Here is a 20975-nt window from a genome sequence, read left to right as displayed (position 1 = left end):
AATTGAACTGAACAAAAGTAAGCTGCTGAGTAAATAATTGATGGTTCAGTATAATTAAAACAGTACCTCCACGCTGGCTTCATAAGTATTTCTCTGATTACTGAGGTTGTCTCTTTAGGCTGGCACAAAGCAGCACAAGGTTTTCATGAGGAGACAGGGGCATTTCCATTTGAATAAGGAGACTATCTGAATAGGTCACCTATTTTGAGATTTCTCCCTTCTTTCATCCTCCATAGGAATCAATGTCAAGTGTGTTGCCATCCAGTCATTGAATTCTTTTTATTCTTTATCTCAAAGGGCTCTGCCGTCTATCTCATTATTTTTATTCCCATGACCACAAGTTTTGTTCAGTTTTTAATGCTAAATCCTGTGTTGCAACAATTGTATCCCACAGGGGTCTCTGCCTGCAAACTTTTCCAGGGTAATAATCACAACTCATTTACTAAGCAACTACCACCAGCCAGGCAAACTGCCATAAAGCCAGGTGATTTATAGACATTCTCTCTCAAAACAACTCCATGAGGCAGATACTATTAGCTCCGTTTTACAGATGAGGACGCTGAAACACAGAAAATTAAAATAATCACTAAACTTCACAACCACCAAGCAGAAGAACAGAACTTTTAACCTGAGTCTTCAGTTCAGTTCAGTTCAGTTCAGTCGCTCAGTCGTGTCCGACTCTTTGTGACCCCATGAATTGCAGCATGCCAGGCCTCCCTGTCCATCACCAACTCCCGGAGCTCACCCAAACCCACGTCCATCGAGTCGGTGATGCCATCCAGCCATCTCATCCTCTGTTGTCCCCTTTTCCTTCTGCCCCCAATCCCTCCCAGCATCAGGGTCTTTTCCAATGAGTCAACTCTTCGCATGAGGTAGCCAAAGTACTGGACTTTCAGCTTTAGCATCATTCCTTCCAAAGAAATCCCAGGGCTGATCTCCTTTAGAATGGACTGGTTGGATCTCCTTGCAGTCCAAGGGACTCTCAAGAGTCTTCTCCAACACCACAGTTCAAAAGCATCATTTCTTTGGCGCTCAGCCTTCTTCACAGTCCAACTCTCATATCCATACATGACCCCTGGAAAAACCATAGCCTTGACTAGACGGACCTTTGTTGACAAAGTAATGTCTCTGCTTTTTAATATGCTATCTAGGTTGGTCATAACTTTTCTTCCAAGGAGTAAGCATCTTTTAATTTCATGGCTGCAATTACCATCTGCAGTGATTCTGGAGCCCAAAAAAATAAAGTCTGACACTGTTTCCACTGTTTCCCCATCTATTTCCCATGAAGTGATGGGACCAGATGCCATGATCTTCGTTTTCTGAATGTTGAGCTTCAGGCCAACTTTTTCACTCTCCTCTTTCACTTTCATCAAGAGGCTTTTTAGTTCCTCTTCACTTTCTGCCATAAAGGTGGTGTCCTCTGCATATCTGAGGTTGCTGATATTTCTCCCGGGCAATCTTGATTCCAGCTTGTGCTTCTTCCAGCCCAGCGTTTCTCATGATGTACTCTGCATAGAAGTTAAATAAGCAGGGTGACAATATACAGCCTTGACATCCTCCTTTTCCTATTTGGAACCAGTCTGTTGTTCCACGTCGAGTTCTAACTGTTGCTTCCTGCCCTGCATATAGGTTTCTCAAGAGGCTTGAGAAACCTGAGTCTGGCTGACTCCAAAACCTGTGTCCACAAGTAATGTGTCTCTAATCAGTCCTCTAACCTGCCCTATGCATTTCTGTGCTCATTATTCAGCTGTTGCTCTTCTTTCCAAGCCCATTGTTTACACTTGGAGGTGCTGGAACTGTGACTCTGCAAACCACATTCTGCTTTGCCAGCTGGGTCTTTGTTGGGCTCTGTCCATCGGGGCGCTGGACGGAAAACCCAAGTCTGCAGGAAGGAGAGGAAAGTCACCCTTTCTGCCTATGAGAGTTTAAGTTCCGTGAGTATCACCCTTACCGCACTTTACCTTGACAGCAGAGGTCACTTCCCATAACAGCAGCTAAATTCAGTTTGCAGTTTTTCTTTTTTTTCAACTGAAGTATAGTTGATTTACAATATTGTGTTAGTTTCAGGTGTACGGCAAAGTGATTCAATTTTATATATACATACATTTTTTCAGATTATTTTCCATTATAGATTACTACAAGTAGAAAGATAGTGAATATTTTCTCTGCGTTATGTGTTGTTTATCTATCTTATATACAGTAGTTTGTATCTGTTAATCCCATACTCTTAATTTCTCCTTCCTCCTGTCCATTTGCCCTTCAGTTTGTTTTCTATGCCTCTGAGTCTGCATCTGTTTTGTAAATAGATTCATTTGTATTATTTTTTAGATTCTGCTTATCAGTGATATCATTTTAAAATCTTGATTCCCTTATTTTTGGCTTGGTTGCATGCAGCTCCTCTAGTTGCGGCATGGGGGCTACTCCTCACTGCCACGTGCAGGCGTGTCGTTGCAGTGGCTTCCCTTGTTGTGGAGCACGGGCTCTGTGCTTCAGCAGTTACGGTGAAAGGGGTTAGCTGCTCCATAGAATGTGGGATCGTCCTGGACCAGGGATCAAACCCGTGTCCTCTGCAATAGGAGGTGGTCCTCTTCCCAAGTTTCTAAGATTTCATAATTTCAAATATTTCATTTGTTTGCTCAGCCCTAGGGTGGTAGTGCTTCCCGCTATTGCTAACTTCATGGTACCTTCGAGATCTCTTACCCTTTCTGGTACGTAGTTAACAAATTCATACCTCATCAATTCTAGAGAAGCTGTTGCCAGGGAGAACCTCCTCTAGGAATCTGAGTGAAGCAATGAGTGAAGTGTGTTGGATACTGCATTTTCCATCTGGATCCTCTCTTCAAGGCAGAGGGATTCATCTTCCAGCTTCTGAGTGTACTAGCTGCTGCTATCTCGGAACTGTCTAAACTGGGAAAGTACCCTCAGCTGCAGACAAGTACCTCATCCAAGGGTCCATCACTTGCCTAGAGTGGCGCATCGCCAGTGACTAGCTGAATGAGGGGGTATAAAAGACAACCTCCTGTGCCTTGATTGGGATCCAGGTTCCCTGCTGGTATTAGCTGAGACCCCATGGGTCACTTTCTCCCTCAGCTTTCCTGCCTTCCTCAGTTCCTTTAGGGATGTGTATTCAGATAAGCCTTCTGGAGTCAACTGTCCATCTTGGGTTTCTTTCCAGGTATCCCCAGGAGGCCAGGGCTTCCCTGGTGGGCTCAGTTGGTAAAGAATCCGCCTGCAGTGCAGGAGACCTGAGTTTGATCCCTGTGTCAGGGATCAGGTTCAGTCCCTGGTTCTGGAAGATCTCCTGGAGAAGGAAATGGCAACCCACTCCAGTAGTCTTGCCTGGGAAACCCCATGGACAGAGGAGCCTGGCAGGTTACAGTCCATGGGGTTGCAAGAGTTAGATACAACTTAGCAACTAAACCACCACCACCAATAGGCCAATCTAAGTCAGTGTCGCCTGGCTCTGGGGCCTGCAGAGATTCAGATGGGCACTCTGATTGAACTTGGAGTTTTTGTTGTTTAGTGGCTAAATTTTGTCTGATTCTTTTGTGACCCCATGGACTATAGCCTGCCAGGCTCCCCTGTCCAAGGGACTGTCCAGGCAAGAATGCTGAAATGGATTGCCATTTCCTTCTCCAGGGGATCTTCCAGAACCAGGGACTGAACCCGTATCTCCCGCATTGGCAAGCGGATTCCTAACCACTGAGCCAGCAGGGAAGTCTCGAGCTTAGAGTGGTGGAAGGCAAATACTGAAAAACAAACAAATAAAACAAAGCTATAACCACAGGGACAGTTCATAATCTTCATTGCCATAAACACAAAGCAAAGTAAAAAGAGGGTACATACAGGATTAGAATTCCTAAAAAATAGCCCAATGCAGGGATGGTGTGGGGAGTTGCTCTCTAGCAGCACTCTCAGGATATTTTTGTTGTTCTGTGTTTTCATCAATCTTTTAGCTTTAACAAGCCAAATTGCCTCACTACCCTGAGGCCAATCCGGAATGCATATGCCAAATTGGCACCACAAAACAGCATATCTTATTTTTCTTTTCCACTGCCGGTAACTGTATAAATAAAAGAAAAAATGATGTATGAAATTGCTGTTTATCCTTTAATTCACATTATATAGAAAAACACTAACTTTTTCTGAAAAGGAATCATTTTAATTTATTTAAACGCTTAAAATGCTAATGAACAAAATAGTCATCTTGCAAAGCATTCTGTATTTTTAAAAGTTGCTACTTCAGTTTTTCAAAGGTTTATTCATGGACTGATTTTCTTGGTCTGCAAATAAATGTAAGTGTTCATAAATGTCATATGAAGTTATATCCTGCAGTTTTGTACAATATTCAATTAGTTTTTAATGAAAGGAAATTTATACAAAGAAGATAAAATAGTCTTCAATTAATAGGCTGAATTATACATCAAGCAATGAATAAAGCCTCCTTGAGACATTTTTCATCCCAGAGAATTGACTATTTTTGCTTTATTTTTAATATCATTATAGGCTATAACTACATTTTCTTTGGGGGAGATAAAAGTTTATAGCAACTAAATATCTGGCTATTAGAAGTTTAATTATCTGAACAAATTCAGGATGAAGAATATTTAATATGTCACTTAAAATCAGTGACTGGAAAGAAGTCTCAGTTCAATCCTGGATATGATGATAAATTCTCATGCTTCATAATATAATGATATGGTATGACTAGAGTCATTCTTAAGGCCTTGAAATAGTGCTATCACACAATCTAGTCTGTATATTTTCTATAAAATCTGCATTTTGTTTGAATATATTTTGCATAAGCCTATCTATACAATGGATTATACTCCCTGCACTTTTCTACTTTAAATTAGATTATAAATATTCCCCAGGTGACCTCTGAAAATGGTATGCTATTCACTTGACCCAGAAAACCCCATAAAATCATGCAAATCAAGAGGTTCAGATCTTCATGTTCACTTTAAGAACACTCGTGAAACTTCCCAGGCCATTAAGGGAGGCATACCCGGCAAGCCACCGAGTTATCTGAAGGAGGCTACTTTAAAGACGCCATGTGCGCCATTCCACGCCGTGTGTGCCATCCCGTCATTACAATGGTGGAGTCGGCTTGTGTGCCCGAGCCAGACAGCGGGGCTGGACGCAGGGTCGGTGGCACAAAAACAGTGCTGAATTTCTACTGCACGTGCTCAAAAATGCAGAGTAATGCTGAATTTAAGGGCTTAGAGGTCAATTCCCTGGTCATTGAACATATCCAGGTGAACAAAGCCCCTAAGATGCGGTGCAGGGTTTACAGAGCTTATGGTCGAATCGATCCGTACGTGGGCTCTCCTTGCCCCATGGAGATGACCCTTACTGAAAAAGAACAGATTGTTCCTAAACCAGAAGAGGAGACTGCACAGAAGAAAGGTATTCCATAAGAAACTGAAGAAACAAAACTTCTGGCCCGGGAATAAATGCTGCAAAAAATGAATGCAAATAAACATTGTTTTAAAAATAGGAAAGCCAGCTTAATACAAACCACCCTCCCCCACCCCCGCCCAGTGTGGTGGTATTTGCTGACTATATAGCAACCAGTCTCTTCCTACCTCCTCACTCATGTGACTTTGTAAAAATTGACCCCACTTCCAGATACAAATTGATTAATCTAAATTAGTTAGGGCCATGTCATCTCTCTTGTAACAATCAATGGCATTCCCTTGTTCACAGGTATGGATATAGGACCCTTTGGCAGTTTTAAAACATGGGCCCCAAATCCTTTGACAGCCCTCCCATTAAGAGTTACAATCTGTGTTTTGTCTCTTTGAATCCAAGCTCTTTGACTTCTAAACAAATAGAATGTGGTAGCATTGACATTTATGATAGTAGAAAGTGGAAATCCTTACTCCCTGTTTCTTGGGACACTTGCTTTGGGAGCACAGCACCATTCTTTTTTTTTTTTTTTTAATTAATCACTTGGTATTATCTTTAATTAAGTACAAAGACTTTTCCAATCACATCACATAGAGATCATTTTATCCACTGCTCTGTTTGGCTGCCAATCAGCCCATGAGGAAACCAACCCCAGAGACGAACCCAGGGCTCTGGCCCTCAGTTCCAGTCAGACAACTAGCACCAACTTGCCATTCCCGTAAGTGGACCATCTTGGAAGTGAGTTCTTCAGCCAATTCATGAATCAAATAAATTCTTGTGATTTCAAGCCACTAAGTTGTCAGGTGGTTGATAATGCAACAGTAGGAAACCGCAACACTGACACTTGGTCCCTTGTATGCAGACCTTTTCTCTTTCTTGAGAAATTTAGGATCTGTTATTCCTGGCGAAGTTTTGTTAACATCATTTTATTCCTTTTACTTTCCTTTTCCTTTTCTCCTTCCTTCCTTCCCTCCAGGCACTTAGTGATCCTTTTCAATTAAAAAAATCTTTTTAATTGTGGGAAATTAAAGAAGAAGAATCTTTCCTTGACAATCCTTTCTCTTCATTTTCTCTGTTCTGTGTTTCGGAATCCTGTAGGAGACAAATTGGATCTCCTGGACTGATTTTCGAATATTTTTTCCTTTTGTTCATCATTTTTTTTTTTCTATTTGTCTTCCAGTTATGATACTGAATTTTTAATTTTAGCTATCAGATATTTAACTTCAAGAGTTCTGTCTTGTTTTCCGGGTCTACTTTTTGCATAGGGATCTCTTTTTTTTCCCTGTAGATGCATATTGTGTCTTTCCTCTCTGAGACATTAACTGTGCGAATTAAAACCCCTGCTTTCTGCACTGTGCTCCTTCACTGCTCCTTTCACTGTCCCTCGGGTCTCCCTTGTGTCTTGGACGCACCTCGTATCTGGTCATCTTTGGCTACAGAATAATGTTAAAAGTGAGAGACTGTCTAGCTTAGACAATCTACTGCAAGTTGGTTTCAATTTCAGTTGAGTTAAACACAAACCTTTTTGAGGCTTACCGTACAAAATGTTGAATTCTAGGCACTTCCAAGGATACAAAGAAGATTAAAACAGAGTCCTCAAGAAGTTTGCAATTTTATAGAGTAGTTCAGTATATTTTCCCTTAAATCTTTTTTTTTTTTTTTAAGTATTTATTTATTTGTTTTTGGCTGTGCTGGGTCTTCACTGCTGCCCCTGGGCTTTCTCTGGTTGCAGCAAGCCAGAGCTGCACTCTAGTCATTGCGTGTGGGCCTTTTGTTGCAGCAGCTTCTCTCGTTGCAGAGCACGGGCCAAGGGTACGAGCTTCAGCGGTTGCAGCACGTGGGGTCAGTAGTTACGGTGCACAGGCTTCGTTGCCCCACAGCATGTGAAATCTTCCTGGACCAGGGATCAAAGCCATGTACCCTGCACTGGCAGGCGGATTCTTAACCACTGGACCACCAGGCAAGTCCCTCCATTTCAATCTTTATGCCAGGTTCCCTGGCTTCCCTTATAGCTCAGTTGGGAAAGAACCTGCCTGCAGTGCAGGAGACCCAGGTTCAATCCCTGGGTCGGGAAGATCCCCTGAAGAAGGAAATGGCAACCCACTCCAGTATTATTGCCTGGAGAATGCCATGGATGGAGGAGTCTGGAGGGCTGTGGTCCATGGGGTTGCAAGAGTCAGACACGACTGAGCGTCTAAACCTCCACCACCACCAGGTCCCCCATTGCAGTGCCACACAGAAGCAGTGATGGCGGACATTCATCTTACAGCTAGCTTCCAAAATAGCAGCTTTATTGAGACATAATCCACATACCGAAGATCATGGCATCTGGTTCCATCACTTCATGGAAAACAGATGGGGAAACAGTGGAAACAGTGTCAGACTTTATTTTTTGGGGCTCCAAAATCACTGCAGATGGTGATTGCAGCCATGAAATTAAAAGACACTTACTCCTTGGAAGAAAAGCTATGGCCAACCTAGATAGCATAATTAAAAGCAGAGACATTACTTTGCCAACAAAGGTCCGTCTAGTCAAGGCTATGGTTTTTCCAGTGGTCATGTATGGATGTGAGAGTTGGACTGTAAAGAAAGCTGAGCGCTGAAGAATTGATGCTTTTGAACTGTGGTGTTGGAGAAGACTCTTGAGAGTCCCTTGGACTGCAAGGAGATCCAACCAGTCCATTCTAAAGGAGATCAGCCCTGGGATTTCTTTGGAAGGAATGATGCTAAAGCTGAAACTCGAATACTTTGGCCACCTCATGCGAAGAGTTGACTCATTGGAAAAGACCCTGATGCTGGGAGGGATTGAGGGCAGGAGGAAAAGGGGACAACAGAGGATGAGATGGCTGGATGGCATCACCGACTCGATGGATGTGAGTTTGAGTGAACTCCGGGAGATGGTGATGGACAGGGAGGCCTGGCGTGCTGCAATTGATGGGGTCGCAAAGAGTAGGACACGACTGAGCGACTGAACTGAACTGAACTGAACTGAATCCATATACCTTAAAGTTCACCAATTTAAAGTGTACCATTGAATAGATTTTAGTATATTCACAGACATATGGAATGTTCACTAAAGTCCATTTTAGAACATTTCATTTCCTCAAAAAGAAGCTCCTTTATCTGTTATCCTCCTACTTCTCCATCCTCCGCAGCCCTAAGAACCACTGAATCTACTTTTCGTCTCATTCAGAAATACATCTCCCTATTCTGGGATTGTGTGTGAATGGAATGATAGAGTATTTGGTCTTTCATGACTGGCTTCCTTATCTTAGCATAAAGTTTTCAAGTTTCTTCTGGATTATAGCACACACGGATACTTCATTCTTTCGTCTAATTTTTAAAAATTGTGGTCATGCATACACATAACATAAAATTGGCCAGTTAAACCATTTTAAAGTCAATTTTGTGGCATTAAGTACACTGACATTGCTGTATAACCATCACTACTTTCAACTTCCAGAAATTTTCATCTCTCCAACAGAAACATTGTACCCCTAAGCAATAATTCTGCCCCTGCCCCGGCCTCTGGAAACTGCTGTTCTGTCTCTATCTATATGACTATTTTTGGCTCATATAAGTGAAATCATATATTATTTGCTCTCTTGTGCCTGGCTTATTTCACTTATTTTCACCACACTGTTTTGAGGGATTTTTTAGTGGTTGCTCTAAGGCTTGCAATATACATCTTAACAGCTTCAAATTTATACTAACAATTTCAATGAGATATAGAAATGGTATCCTATTTAGCTCTATTCTCTTTCCTCCCTTTTATTGTTATAATACCTTTCTTCATATTATTATAATAAGTCTATATTACATCTATAAATGCTGTAAACCCAGAAATACATAGTTATAATTTTTAATTTATAATTTTATGTTTCAAAATGAAACTAAGATAAAAAAGGAGAGAAAGTGTGTATTTATAACTTTTGTTATATCAGTCTTCTTATTTATAATTTCTGGTTCTCTTCATTTGTTCCTGTGGATTCAGATTACCATGGGGAGTCATTTTGTTATGAGAGCTTTGCTCTCACTTTCTTCGTGCTGTTAATGGCAAATGCAGTATATTTCTATATATTGTATGGACAACAACATATACATGTTGTTTTATGCAATACGGGCATTTATCAGATGAGACTGAGCTGTAACTGTTTATCATTGCTCTTTTCCCATCTCTTTATTCTTTATCTGTGTGTACTTAAGAGGCAGTAGAGGGAAAAGAAGAGAGCCTAATTGATTCATAGTAGGTCTGGAAGTTGATCAGTTGTGTTCGACTCTGTTGAGACCCCATGGACTGTAGCCTGCCAGGGACCTCTGTCCATGGAATTTTCCAGGCATGAATACTAGAGTGGATTGCCATTCCCTTCTCCAGGGGATCTCCCCAACCCAGGGATCGAACCCAGGTCTCCTGCATTGCAGGCAGATTCTTTACCATCTGAGCCACCAAGGAAGCCCCATAGTAGGTCTGGGGAAGGTTAAATCCCATCAGGCAGAAACCAGTCGAAGAAGTGACCAGGCTGGATTATTATGGCAGCATTTGTAATATGCAGCAATATTCTGAAAAAATTAAGAACATATGCTTTTTCGGTCAGTTAGATTGCTACCTGCAAGTTGAACATCTTTGAACAAGTAAATTATTATTATTTTTTCTGATCCTCTATTTCCTCGTTGATGTAATGGATATAATATTATCTATGTGGTGTTGAGTTAAATGATGTAATATATTAGGTGTTCAATAAATGATAACTATTATTATACCTAACTGAGAACTAAAATTTCAGAGCACATCCCCACAGGGCCCAGGGATTACCCCAGTAGAAGGACGATGACAAACAGGAGCGATAATGACCTATGGTTATTCTGGTTCTCAATAGCGGGGCTAATGACATAATGACTTAAAACTGAAAAGTAAAGTAGAATTTAGGGACCAGGGATAAAGGGCCAATGAATACAATGTGAAACTTTTATATTATTGTACCCTTATCTTAGAATACACTTGCACACATTTGGAAGACAGGTCATCAAAATTCCCTGGGACTACACAGTAATGTTGATTTTGGTTCATTATTTCTATGGCAAAAAAAATAAAGACCTATTTGTAGGTCGTATATTTATATGCATGTTTGCTAGAGAGCTGTTCAAGTTAGCAGAATGAGGAGGAAAGGAACACTTGGTACGAATGCATTCTATTCGTTTTTCTTGCAGTCATAGTATAAATTGCTAAAAAAACACAGATCCAAGAAGAGTATCTTAGTTAGGCAACTGTGGTGTATGATAACAGCAGGCAGCAGAGTATTGAGGTAATCCGAAAAATCATTATTAATAGGAACATAGCTTTATAATGTATTTTGCAATGACAATTACTTAGCTCCCAGTTTATTTCCTCTCCTCATCCTCATGGTGTTTTTAAGAATTTTTTTTAATAAAAGTTTTATTATCAAGTGAGTTCATGGGGAGAACTTTAGAAATATCGATATTCTAGAGAAAATTGTCAGAAAAAAATTCATAAAGAAAACTGAAAAGTGGCTTGGCCTGCTAAAGTGACCCATCCTAGCTCTTCAGAGCTAGCTTGTGCGGCATGTGAGAAGCGAGTGCAGAGTCCTTGCCTCAATGAGGCAACAAAGAGCACTCCCCCTTCCTCTTCTTGACGCTAGGTTAATCACGAGGCTTATATTCTAGCAGGTCCAGCTGGTACATACTGTACCTGCAAAGGCAGGAAGGAGGTCATACCTCAAAGAGGCTGCAAGAATTCAGCTAGCATGTTCTGGCAGGATCTGGGGTGCTTGATCACAGAAGCCAGAAAATAAGCAAGATTTTGTTAACCTGAAGACACTCCTAAGTAGAAGAATGGTTGGTTCTTAGAAACCTGGAGAAAGTGATGGCTCATACTTAGTTGAGTTGAAATGCCTAAGTGACAGAAGGGATTTAAACTATAAGAGAATGCATACTAAGTCGTTTCAGTTGTGTCTGACTCTTTGTGATCCCATGGACTGCAGCCCACCAAGCTCTTCTGTCCACGGGATTCTCCAGGCCAGAATACTGGAGTGGGTTGCCACGCCCTCCTCCAGGGGATCTTCCCGACCCGGGGATCGAACCCACATCTCTTCCATCTCCTGCATTGGCAGGTGGGTTCTTTATCACCAACGCCACCGGGAAGCCCATCAGAGGAACAAGATGATCTTATTTATGAAACAAATAGAGACACAGAAGTTATGAAAAACATATGGAAACTGAGGGCGAAGTGGAAGGTGGAATGAATTAGGAGACTGAAACTGTCATATATACAGTAGTGATTCTACGTATAAAATAGATAGCTAATGAGAACCCACTGTACAGCTCAGGGAACTCTACTCAGTGCTATGTGGTCACCTAAACGGGAAGGAAATCCAAAAAAGAGGGGATATGTGTATATGTATAGTCGATTCACTTTTCTGTACAGCAGAAACTGACACAACATTGTAAAGCAAACATACTCTAATAAAAATTAATTTTAAAAAACGTATCAGGGAAATGAGCATGTTGGAATATATATAATATGTGAAGTAAGAAGACCTACCAGAGGATTGTGTTCCACAGAAGGGTCTAAAAGTCACATCACAAAATACCGAACTATCGGTAATTTGCTCATGAGATGGGAGTCAGCATCACCAAGATCAGTATTGGCTCCTCTCTGTAGACCAGGGCTGATGGTAAAAAAACGCAATCACAGAACCGGGCTCATCAGTAGCCGTGGGGATGACGGGATGATGAAACAATAGAGGCTAGTTGGTGGCACCTGACTGCCAGAACCCAGGAGAAAACAAGTAAGAATATGATGGTAAATTTGGAGAGATCCCTAAGGGAACTTAATCTACAAGGGAGCTGTGGAGATAATTTAGTGAAATGACGTCCCTAGGGACAAATAAGTGGGACGCCCCAAAGCTGCTTTATATTAATACAATCAAAAGAATGCAAGAATAGGTGAGAGAAGCCTAGGGGCAATTGCTCCAATAAAAAGTTGTGATCCTTTGCTCAATTTCTAAGCCAATTGGACCTAAGCCAATTTTCAGACCCCCAAATTATTATTAACTCAAAAGGTGAATAGGTCCCTAGGGGAAATGTATGGTAAAGATTCTTTTAGTGCCTTCCCAAAGGGACCTTCAGCCCCTTCACTCAGATGACTATACACTGGAGAAAGGAGAACGCCCAGATATTTTGAGAACTGTTGGATGAAGAAACTTGAGTTAAACTAGAAACCGAAAAGGTCATCATGGCCCTCCCATTACCACTGTGTCATATGCAGCCCACCCAGCGTGGGGGAAGCACTGAATGACTAAGTAGATAAAATAACTTAGCCAGTTGACATTAGCCAGCCTTTACCGTCAGGAATCCCAGAACTGGCACGATGGGCGTGTGAATACAGTGATCATGGTGTCAGAGGCAGAGTCTAGGCGTGAGCCCAGTAGGATGGAATCCCGCATGCCAAGGCCTATATAATCAATAATCATCGCTTCCTCTGAATGTCTGGTCTGTCAGCAACAGAGAACAATGTTGAGCTCACAGTGTGGCTATATTCGTTGAGAGACCAACTGGTTGCTTGATTTCAAGTTTATTACATTGGGTCCTTTCCATCCAAGAAGGGCCAGTGATTCATCCTCAGGAAAAGAAACTTATTCCAGGTACAGCTTTGCCTTTCCAGCCTGCAGTCTCAGCCAACACCATTATGATACTGTTTATGGAGTGCCTGACTCATAAGCATGGAATCACTCACAGTATACCAATAACCAGAGGATCAGCTTCACAGCAGGGACCTCGCAGGAGGGGGCCCAAGATGATGGGACCTACTGGTTGAATCACCTCTCACATCATCCAGAAATAGCAGATCTGATAGCGCACTGGAAAGACCCACTGAAGTTACAACTGAAATGCCGGCTTGGAAACATAGTTTGCAAGGAGGGAGTGACATCCTGGAAGATACAATAGGTACACTTCACTGAATCAGGTTTCTGTTTATGGCTTGGGAACGAAGGGGTGGAAGCATAAGTGGCCCCACTGATCATCATTTCTCGTGACCCACAGAGGGATTCTGCAGTTCCTACCCCCATAATTCTGGGCTTTGCAGGTTTACAGACCTTGGCCCACCAAAGGGGCCTTTGAACTCTAAGTGAAAACTGCCACTTGTGTACTTTGGCTTCCTGCGTCCAGGAATCAGCAGGAAAGAAGAGGGCCAACATCTGTCGGGGTAACTGACCCTGATTACCAAGAGAATATAAGACTGGGATTTCCCTGGTGGTCCAGTAGCTAAGAATCTTCCTTCCAATGCAGGAGATGTGGGTTCGATCCCACATGCTGTGGGGGGAATTAAGCTCGAGCGCTGCAGCAAGAGAAGCCCCATCTGCCCCAATGAAGACCCAGTGCAGTCAGAATTTTTTTTAAAAAGATGATATAAGACTTCTGTAATATAATAAGGGGCTTCCCAGGTGGCTCGGTGGTAAAGAATCCGCCTGCTAATGCAGGAGACACAGGAGACTTGGGTTATTATTAGTTTTTATGCTCCAAGAGTGTTAAATTATACTTTGGCTAGATCAATATTCAGTGTTCACACTGTGATGACTAAATGATTGCTATTCAGAGATAAGCAATGTAGTAAACAATGATTACTTTTTTGGGGGCAAACTGAAGTTGATCATTGTCTTGTTTTTACTTAAAAAACAAAACTTCTTCATTTTCTATGTATCCATCACTAATCCAAGTCCAAGGGTCTAAATACCCTCTCAAGATATTCAGGCAACTCAAGTGTTCTGTCAAATTCATCTTCAAATGGAGTTTTCTGACTTGATTTGTTAGAATTCATTGCCTTTTATGCTCGTCCAGATATCCCCCCGGGATCCAAGACTTTCTCTTCCACGTTACAGATCCTCTTTCCTATAATCCATGTCTTCCTTTTTGTTTTGGTTTTGTTCACTACTGTGTTGGAGAACCGTCTCAAACAATTATTCAAGTAAGGGTGTATAGGATGTAAGATTTTTTTTTTGAGATCATAGAGGTCTGAAAATATCTTTATTCTACTTTTCTGCTTTGTTTATAACTTAGTTGAATATAGAGGTTTAGGAAACATTTTTTTCTGCAGAATTTCAAAGGCATTGTTTTAGCTCCTTGTAATTTATAGGATTGTTGTTTCAAAGTGCAAAGCCAAGCTGATTCAATTTATTGAGCAACTATTATGTAATCAGATTGTCCTATATTTACCCTTATGATACATCTGTTTTCTGATCATCTAGCTGTCCTCAGTATTCCATGCATTCATGAGATGTGTTTTCAGATAGCTCTCTTTTCATCAAGTGTCCTGGGCACTCAGAGGCCCTTTCAGTTCTTAAAATCATGTCCTTCAAATATGAGGAATTTCCTACATTTTTTCATTAATGATCTCTGATTTTCTGAAACGCCATTCATTTGTATATTGAAACTTCTGTGTCGCCTTATGTTGATTTCCCTATCTTTTGTATCTTTGTCAATTTACTCAACTTTCTGGATATGTCCTCAATTGTATCTTTCAACTCATACTGAGACTTAATTTATATTATTTTTAAGTTCAAAAAAAATTTGTGTGTGTGTATACTGTAGATGTTTTGTTTTGTTCTGGTTTCACAGTTGAAATATCTTCTCTTGTCTCAGGCCCAAGTTAAGAATGGGAATAGGGACGTTGGTGTCAAGAGTTAGTGAACTTCATTCTAAGCTTTAAGGTGACAGTTGCCAGCTATTATGTTCTTTTCCTTTCTCAGTTCAATTGAGAGAAGGAGGTTGACTGAGATTTACTGGCCCACCTGGGCTAGGTATTACCCTGACCCAATCAAACAGGACCAAAGATTAAGGTATACTACACCAGCTTGACTCCCAGGGTCTCACTGTTGGTAGCTGGGAAAACTTCTCGGAGAAGGGAACATGTGTCGTGGAATAGGAAGATATCCCAAAGATTTGTTTCCCTAGTCTTTCTTTCTGAGACACAGAGAAAGTATTCTTTGAAACTTTTTAAATTTGAAAAACTTCAACATGTGTTAGATTCCTGAACTTAAAGTAATCTAGAGAGGGGAAAATATTCTGCAGTTAAAATCAGTCTCGGGGACTTCCCTGGTGATCTAAGGGCTAAGATTTTGCACTTGCAATGCAGGGGATGGGGGTTCAGTCCTTGGTCGGGGAACTAGGATCCCACATGCTACGGAGCATCTAAGCCCGAGTGCCACAGCCATGCTCCCTGGGGCCTGCATTTCACAGTCAGAGCCCCTGTGTACCACAACTTCCAGAGCCCACACAGCGTGACTAGCGAGTCCGTGTGCCACGTGAAAGATCCTGCAGGAGGCCACAAAGATCCGCAGTGTGAGGAAGACCGACACTATCACACATAATAAAAGAATTAAAATTTAAAAATCAGTTTTTACAGAGTAAGGGTTTGCCTCTCATGGGAATCGCTCAGAGGGCAGGCTTTAAGAAATGTGGATTTTCAGGCCGAACCTCCATAGGTTCTAATTTGCCTGATGTGAGATGGAGCCTGGGAGTTTGTGTATCTAACAAGTCTCAGCTGGTACTGATACAGAATTAAGAACCATGCTTCAGGAAGCACACGCGGAGAAGGCCTTTTTCATGCTATGCTACACGCAAAAAGAAAAATCTGATTTCTATTTCAAGAGTCAAGAAAATACACGAATTCACTGAAGCAGGTATTTTAAAGAAACTTGAATATTTAATACCTCAGTTTGCTTAACTCGCTAATTTGAATAGCCACCAGGGACAACTCTTCTTGGCAAGAGTTGCAAGATTGCTGCCAAAAGTTCTTTGTGAAAAATTCAAATTGAGAATTCAGATCATCGAGGGCATGGCACAGTATCATAATTATCACAGCTACCTCATCATCTACTGGCCTAATCAATTTTCTGGGAAAGAGGGTTCTTATCTCTTAAAGAGAAGTCTTATATGTTAAAATTCTCTGTGTCTTCAAATGTATCACTGCAATAGCAATGACTCTGAACCGAAAATTTTTAAGGAAAGTGTAAGATACGCTGTCATTTGACTCAGAAATGGGATTGATGAAGGAAGAATTTTTAAAACTTAAGTCACTTTTGACTTAGCTTGAGAATGAGTTAGCAATCCAATTTTTCCTCTTCCTAATTACTTTTTAAAGCTGTAATGACACGAGTAGGATACTTTCTTCTTGCTCCTCATTCACATTCTTCCAGATATAAAATTATTACTTGAAGTAATTACATCCAGAAATATTTAAGGTACATGCTATTGTTCTTTTTAATTTGGAAAACATATGTGTTTATTAGGTTTTATAATTATTTCTTTCCAACCCCATGTTTTCTCTACCACAGTGAAGAAGTGAATCAAGACCTTTGAGGAAGATAAGACTTACAAAAAAGACGAAGAACTAGAGTCATCACTGAAACATTTGTATAAGAGTCAGGCCAAACATTTAGTAGTTATTAGATGAAATATATGCAAAATTTGGTGACTGGTATGATGTGGCAATAGACTACTTGGGCTCAGAGCTCACTGAGGAATTTTTTATTATATATCTTTGAAACATATCCAAATAATCTGCTGAAACCCATGGATTTATTTATTTTTCTTTATTCTGTTGACTTCAACATCTTTTTTAATTGTTGCCTAGTCGTGTCCAACTCTTTGTGATTCCATGGACTGTAGCCCACCAGGCTCCTCTGTCCATGGGATTTCCCAGGCAAGAATACTGGAGTGGGTTGCCATTTCCATCTCTGGAGGCACATGCTATTGTTTGTGTTAAATATTGTTTTGGCTTTGATTTTGTTTAACCTTTGTCATACAAATAAAAATATAGTTAATTTGAACTAATTGCCAAATTACAGTAATGAAGAAATTGTCGGTGTGATCACTTACCTAGAGCCAGACATCCTGGAATGTGGAGTCAAGTGGGCCTTAGAAAGCATCACTTTGAACAAAGCTAGTGGAGGGGATCGAATTCCAGTTGAGATACTTCAAATCCTGAAAGATGATGCTGTGAAAGTGCTGCACTCAATATGCCAGCAAATTTGGAAAACTCAGCAGTGGCCACAGGACTGGAAAAGGTCAGTTTTCATTCCAATCCCAAAGAAAGGCAATGCCAAAGAATGTTCAAACTACCGCACAATTGCACTCATCTCACATGCTAGTAAAGTAATGCTCAAAATTCTCCAAGCCAGGCTTCAGCAATACATGATCCATGAACTTCCAAGCTGGTTTTAGAAAAGGCAGAGGAACCAGAGATCAAATTGCCAACATCTGCTGGATCATGGAAAAAGCATAAGAGTTCCATAAAAACATCTATTTCTGCTTTATTGACTATGCCAAAGCCTTTGACTGTGTGGATCACAATAAACTGTGGAAAATTCTGAAAAAGATGGGAATACCAGACCACTTGACCTGCCTCTTGAGAAACCTATATGCAGGTCAGGAAGCAACAATTAGAACTCGACATGGAACAACAGACTGGTTCCAAATAGGAAAAGGAGTATGTCAAGGCTGTATATTGTTACCCTGCTTATTTAACTTCTATGCAGAGTACATCATGAGAAATGCTGGGCTGGAAGAAGCACAAGCTGGAATCAAGATTGCCGGGAGAAATATCAATAACCTCAGATATGCAGAAGACATCACCCTTATGGCAGAAAGTGAAGAGGAACTAAAGACCTTCTTGATGAAAGTGAAAGAGGAGAGTGAAAAAGTTGGCCTAAAGCTCAACATTCAGAAAACGAAGATCATGGCATCTGGTCCCATAACTTCATGGGAAATAGATGGGGAAACAATGGAAACAGTGTCAGACTTTATTTTTTTGGGCTCCAGAATCACTATAGATGGTGACTGCAGCCATGAAATTAAAAGACGCTTACTCCTTGGAAGAAAAGCTGTGACCAACTTAGATAGCATATTCAAAAGCAGAGACATTACTTTGCCAACAAAGGTCCGTCTAGTCGAGGCTATGGTTTTTCCTGTGGTCATGTATGGATGTGAGAGTTGGACTGTGAAGAAAGCTGAGCGCCGAAGAATTGATGCTTTTGAGCTGTGGTGTTGGAGAAGACTCTTGAGAGTCCCTTGGACTGCAAGGAGGTCCAACCAGTCCACTCTAAAGGAGATCAGTCCTGGGTGTTCATTGGAAGGACAGAGGCTAAAGCTGAAACTCCAGTACTTTGGTCACCTCATGCAACGAGCTGACTCATTGGAAAAGACCCTGATGCTGGGAGGGGTTGGGGGCAGGAGGAAAAGGGGACGACCCAGGATGAGATGGCTGGATGGCATCACCGACTCCATGGACGTGAGTCTGAGTGAACGTGCTGTGATTCATGGGGTCGCAAAGAGTCCGACACGACTGAGCAACTGAACTGAACTGAACTGAACAATTTCATATTGATTCTATAAAATATATACAAAATAAAAATAGAGGAAGTGATCATCTCATTACATAGTAAAAGCCCAATGTACTATCTTAGTAAACTGATTTTACCTCCTAGTTCCAAGCGGTAAATCTATGTTTTACTGCATCTCATTCCTGAGACCTCTCCTTAAGGCTCCAATCTTTATTAACCTCAGTACCTTACAATACATTTTTATTTGAGTATCATCTTGCAAAACAATCATCTCCCATAAAATGTTTCTAATCCTCATATTTCTATGAATAATACCATAATTTGGTCTCATGCTTCTAACATTAGAAAAAATTAGAACTAATTTTGCTTTTTTCAGTACTTAATCCTGTATCTGTCATCTGTTTTGTGTGTGTGTGTGTATGTACACACACACATATGGGGGTGGGGTTTGCAAATGATGGAGTTTGAATTGGATTGGAGCTAATGGGACTGAGGGCTTCCCAGGTTGTGCTAGTGATAAAGAATACACATGCCAATGCAGGGAATGTAAGAAATGCAGGTTCCATCCCTGGGTTGGGAAGATCCCCTGAAGAATGGAATGGCAGCCACTCCAGCAATCTTGCCAGGAGAATCCCATGGACAGGGGAGCCTGGTGGGGTACAGTCCATGAGGTCACGAAGAGTCGCCTGAGCAGCAGAGCTAACGGGGTTGAAACTCCACCTAGCTTAAGGAAAAAAGGGAATTTGCTGGAAAGATCCAGTGGTCAGAATCAACGAAAGTGGTACGGGCACTAGAACAGGTCTAGGAATCTCCGGAATTGGAACCAGCAAACTAGTGCCACTAGAATGCGCTCTTTCTATCTAGATGGTAGCTAGATTTTCTATTTTTCACAAGGCGGGGGCACCAGTAAGAGACTTGATGCCACATGCCTACAGCTCAGTGCGCGTAAAGAAAAGCTGTTCGGCCTCCGTTTTAAATTTAGCCAGTCTCAGCAAGGCGTTCTTATTAATTTCTGTCCAGCCTGGGCCACATGCCTATTCCTTGGACCAATCACTGGGGCCAGTGGATGTTGTACTATATTTGGGACTGGCAAACATAGTATCACATCTTACTGCAAGGAACCGACAAGGTTTGGGAGGGTTCTCACTCTCTCTCGGGCATTCATAACCTTTTAATATGACCCTTATGATTCCCTAATACAGCTCCTGTATCTTGCAAATATCACCATCCTTCAAGCACAACATGTCATGTTCATTTATATCTCAGCCTTTTCTTAGAATCACTATATAGGCATTAGTTCATTTTAGCTTCTTGACTATAGGGAGATTAGAGGTGAATATTTGGGAATTACATCAAAAGTATAAATGAAGAGAAGGGAGATGAGGTAGATAGAAATGGATGGGATGGGGCATGCAAAATATAAGGTTCTGTCCATGTGACAAAGCCATTCTATCCCAGGTGGCTGGGATACAGTGAAGACTACTGGGGGAATTGGACTTTGGGAGAGGAAGAGATAGAGAGTTTGGGATGGGCTCGAGGAAGGTTTTTCATTTTTCTTTTGGCTTGCAAGCTTTTAGTTCCCTGACCAGGGATTGAACCTGGGTGGGCCACGGCAGGGAAGGGGCCGAGTCCTAACCACTGGACCACCAGGGAACTCTCCAGGAAGAGCCCACCTGGGAAAACTGTGCACAAGATGAAGAAACAAAAGCCAAGTGAGTAAGAGGGGAAAGGGATGGAAGGAAGGAGACAAGGCAGCTTCTCCAATCTGCCATCCATCCCATGTTTTTGTTAGCATAATTCTATTCCAATAGAGCTTATATATAGGGTAGGATTACGATCTGGTTTATGGTGGTAAAAAAAAAATCCAATTATTTTACATGTTAAACTGGGAGTGATTATTTGTAATAGTAATCATCGGGGCACCAGGGTTTATAACAAGCCAAGACTGTTTCTGTGCAGCTGCCACCCACTGGCTTTGGCTCTGACCCTTGCGATCACGCAGAATAAGCCTGCTTCCTTTACTTCTGGCAAACATTCAGATATTTGAAAACAATTATCATGGAGTCCCTGAGTCATCCCTCTTTCAGACTAAACATTATCAGCTTTTTAACCTTTTCTCATAGAATATAATTAGAAATACTCTGCTGCTGAATTCACTCCAGGTAGCGTCTTACCAGGGCAGAGAAGAGTGGGGTTACTGCTTCC

General features: G+C 41.4%; 1 pseudogene; it reads left to right on the top strand.

Moving 5' to 3' along the window:
* Positions 1 to 4887: 4887 nt before the first annotated feature.
* On the top strand, positions 4888 to 5456 carry LOC138090304 (large ribosomal subunit protein uL22-like; annotated as a pseudogene).
* Positions 5457 to 20975: the final 15519 nt, after the last annotated feature.

Source organism: Capricornis sumatraensis, chromosome 14, assembly GCF_032405125.1.
Source record: "Capricornis sumatraensis isolate serow.1 chromosome 14, serow.2, whole genome shotgun sequence".
Taxonomy (NCBI): Eukaryota; Metazoa; Chordata; class Mammalia; order Artiodactyla; family Bovidae; genus Capricornis; species Capricornis sumatraensis.
The sequence above is the reverse complement of the archived record's forward strand: the minus strand, read 5'-3'. Positions and strand labels throughout refer to the sequence as shown.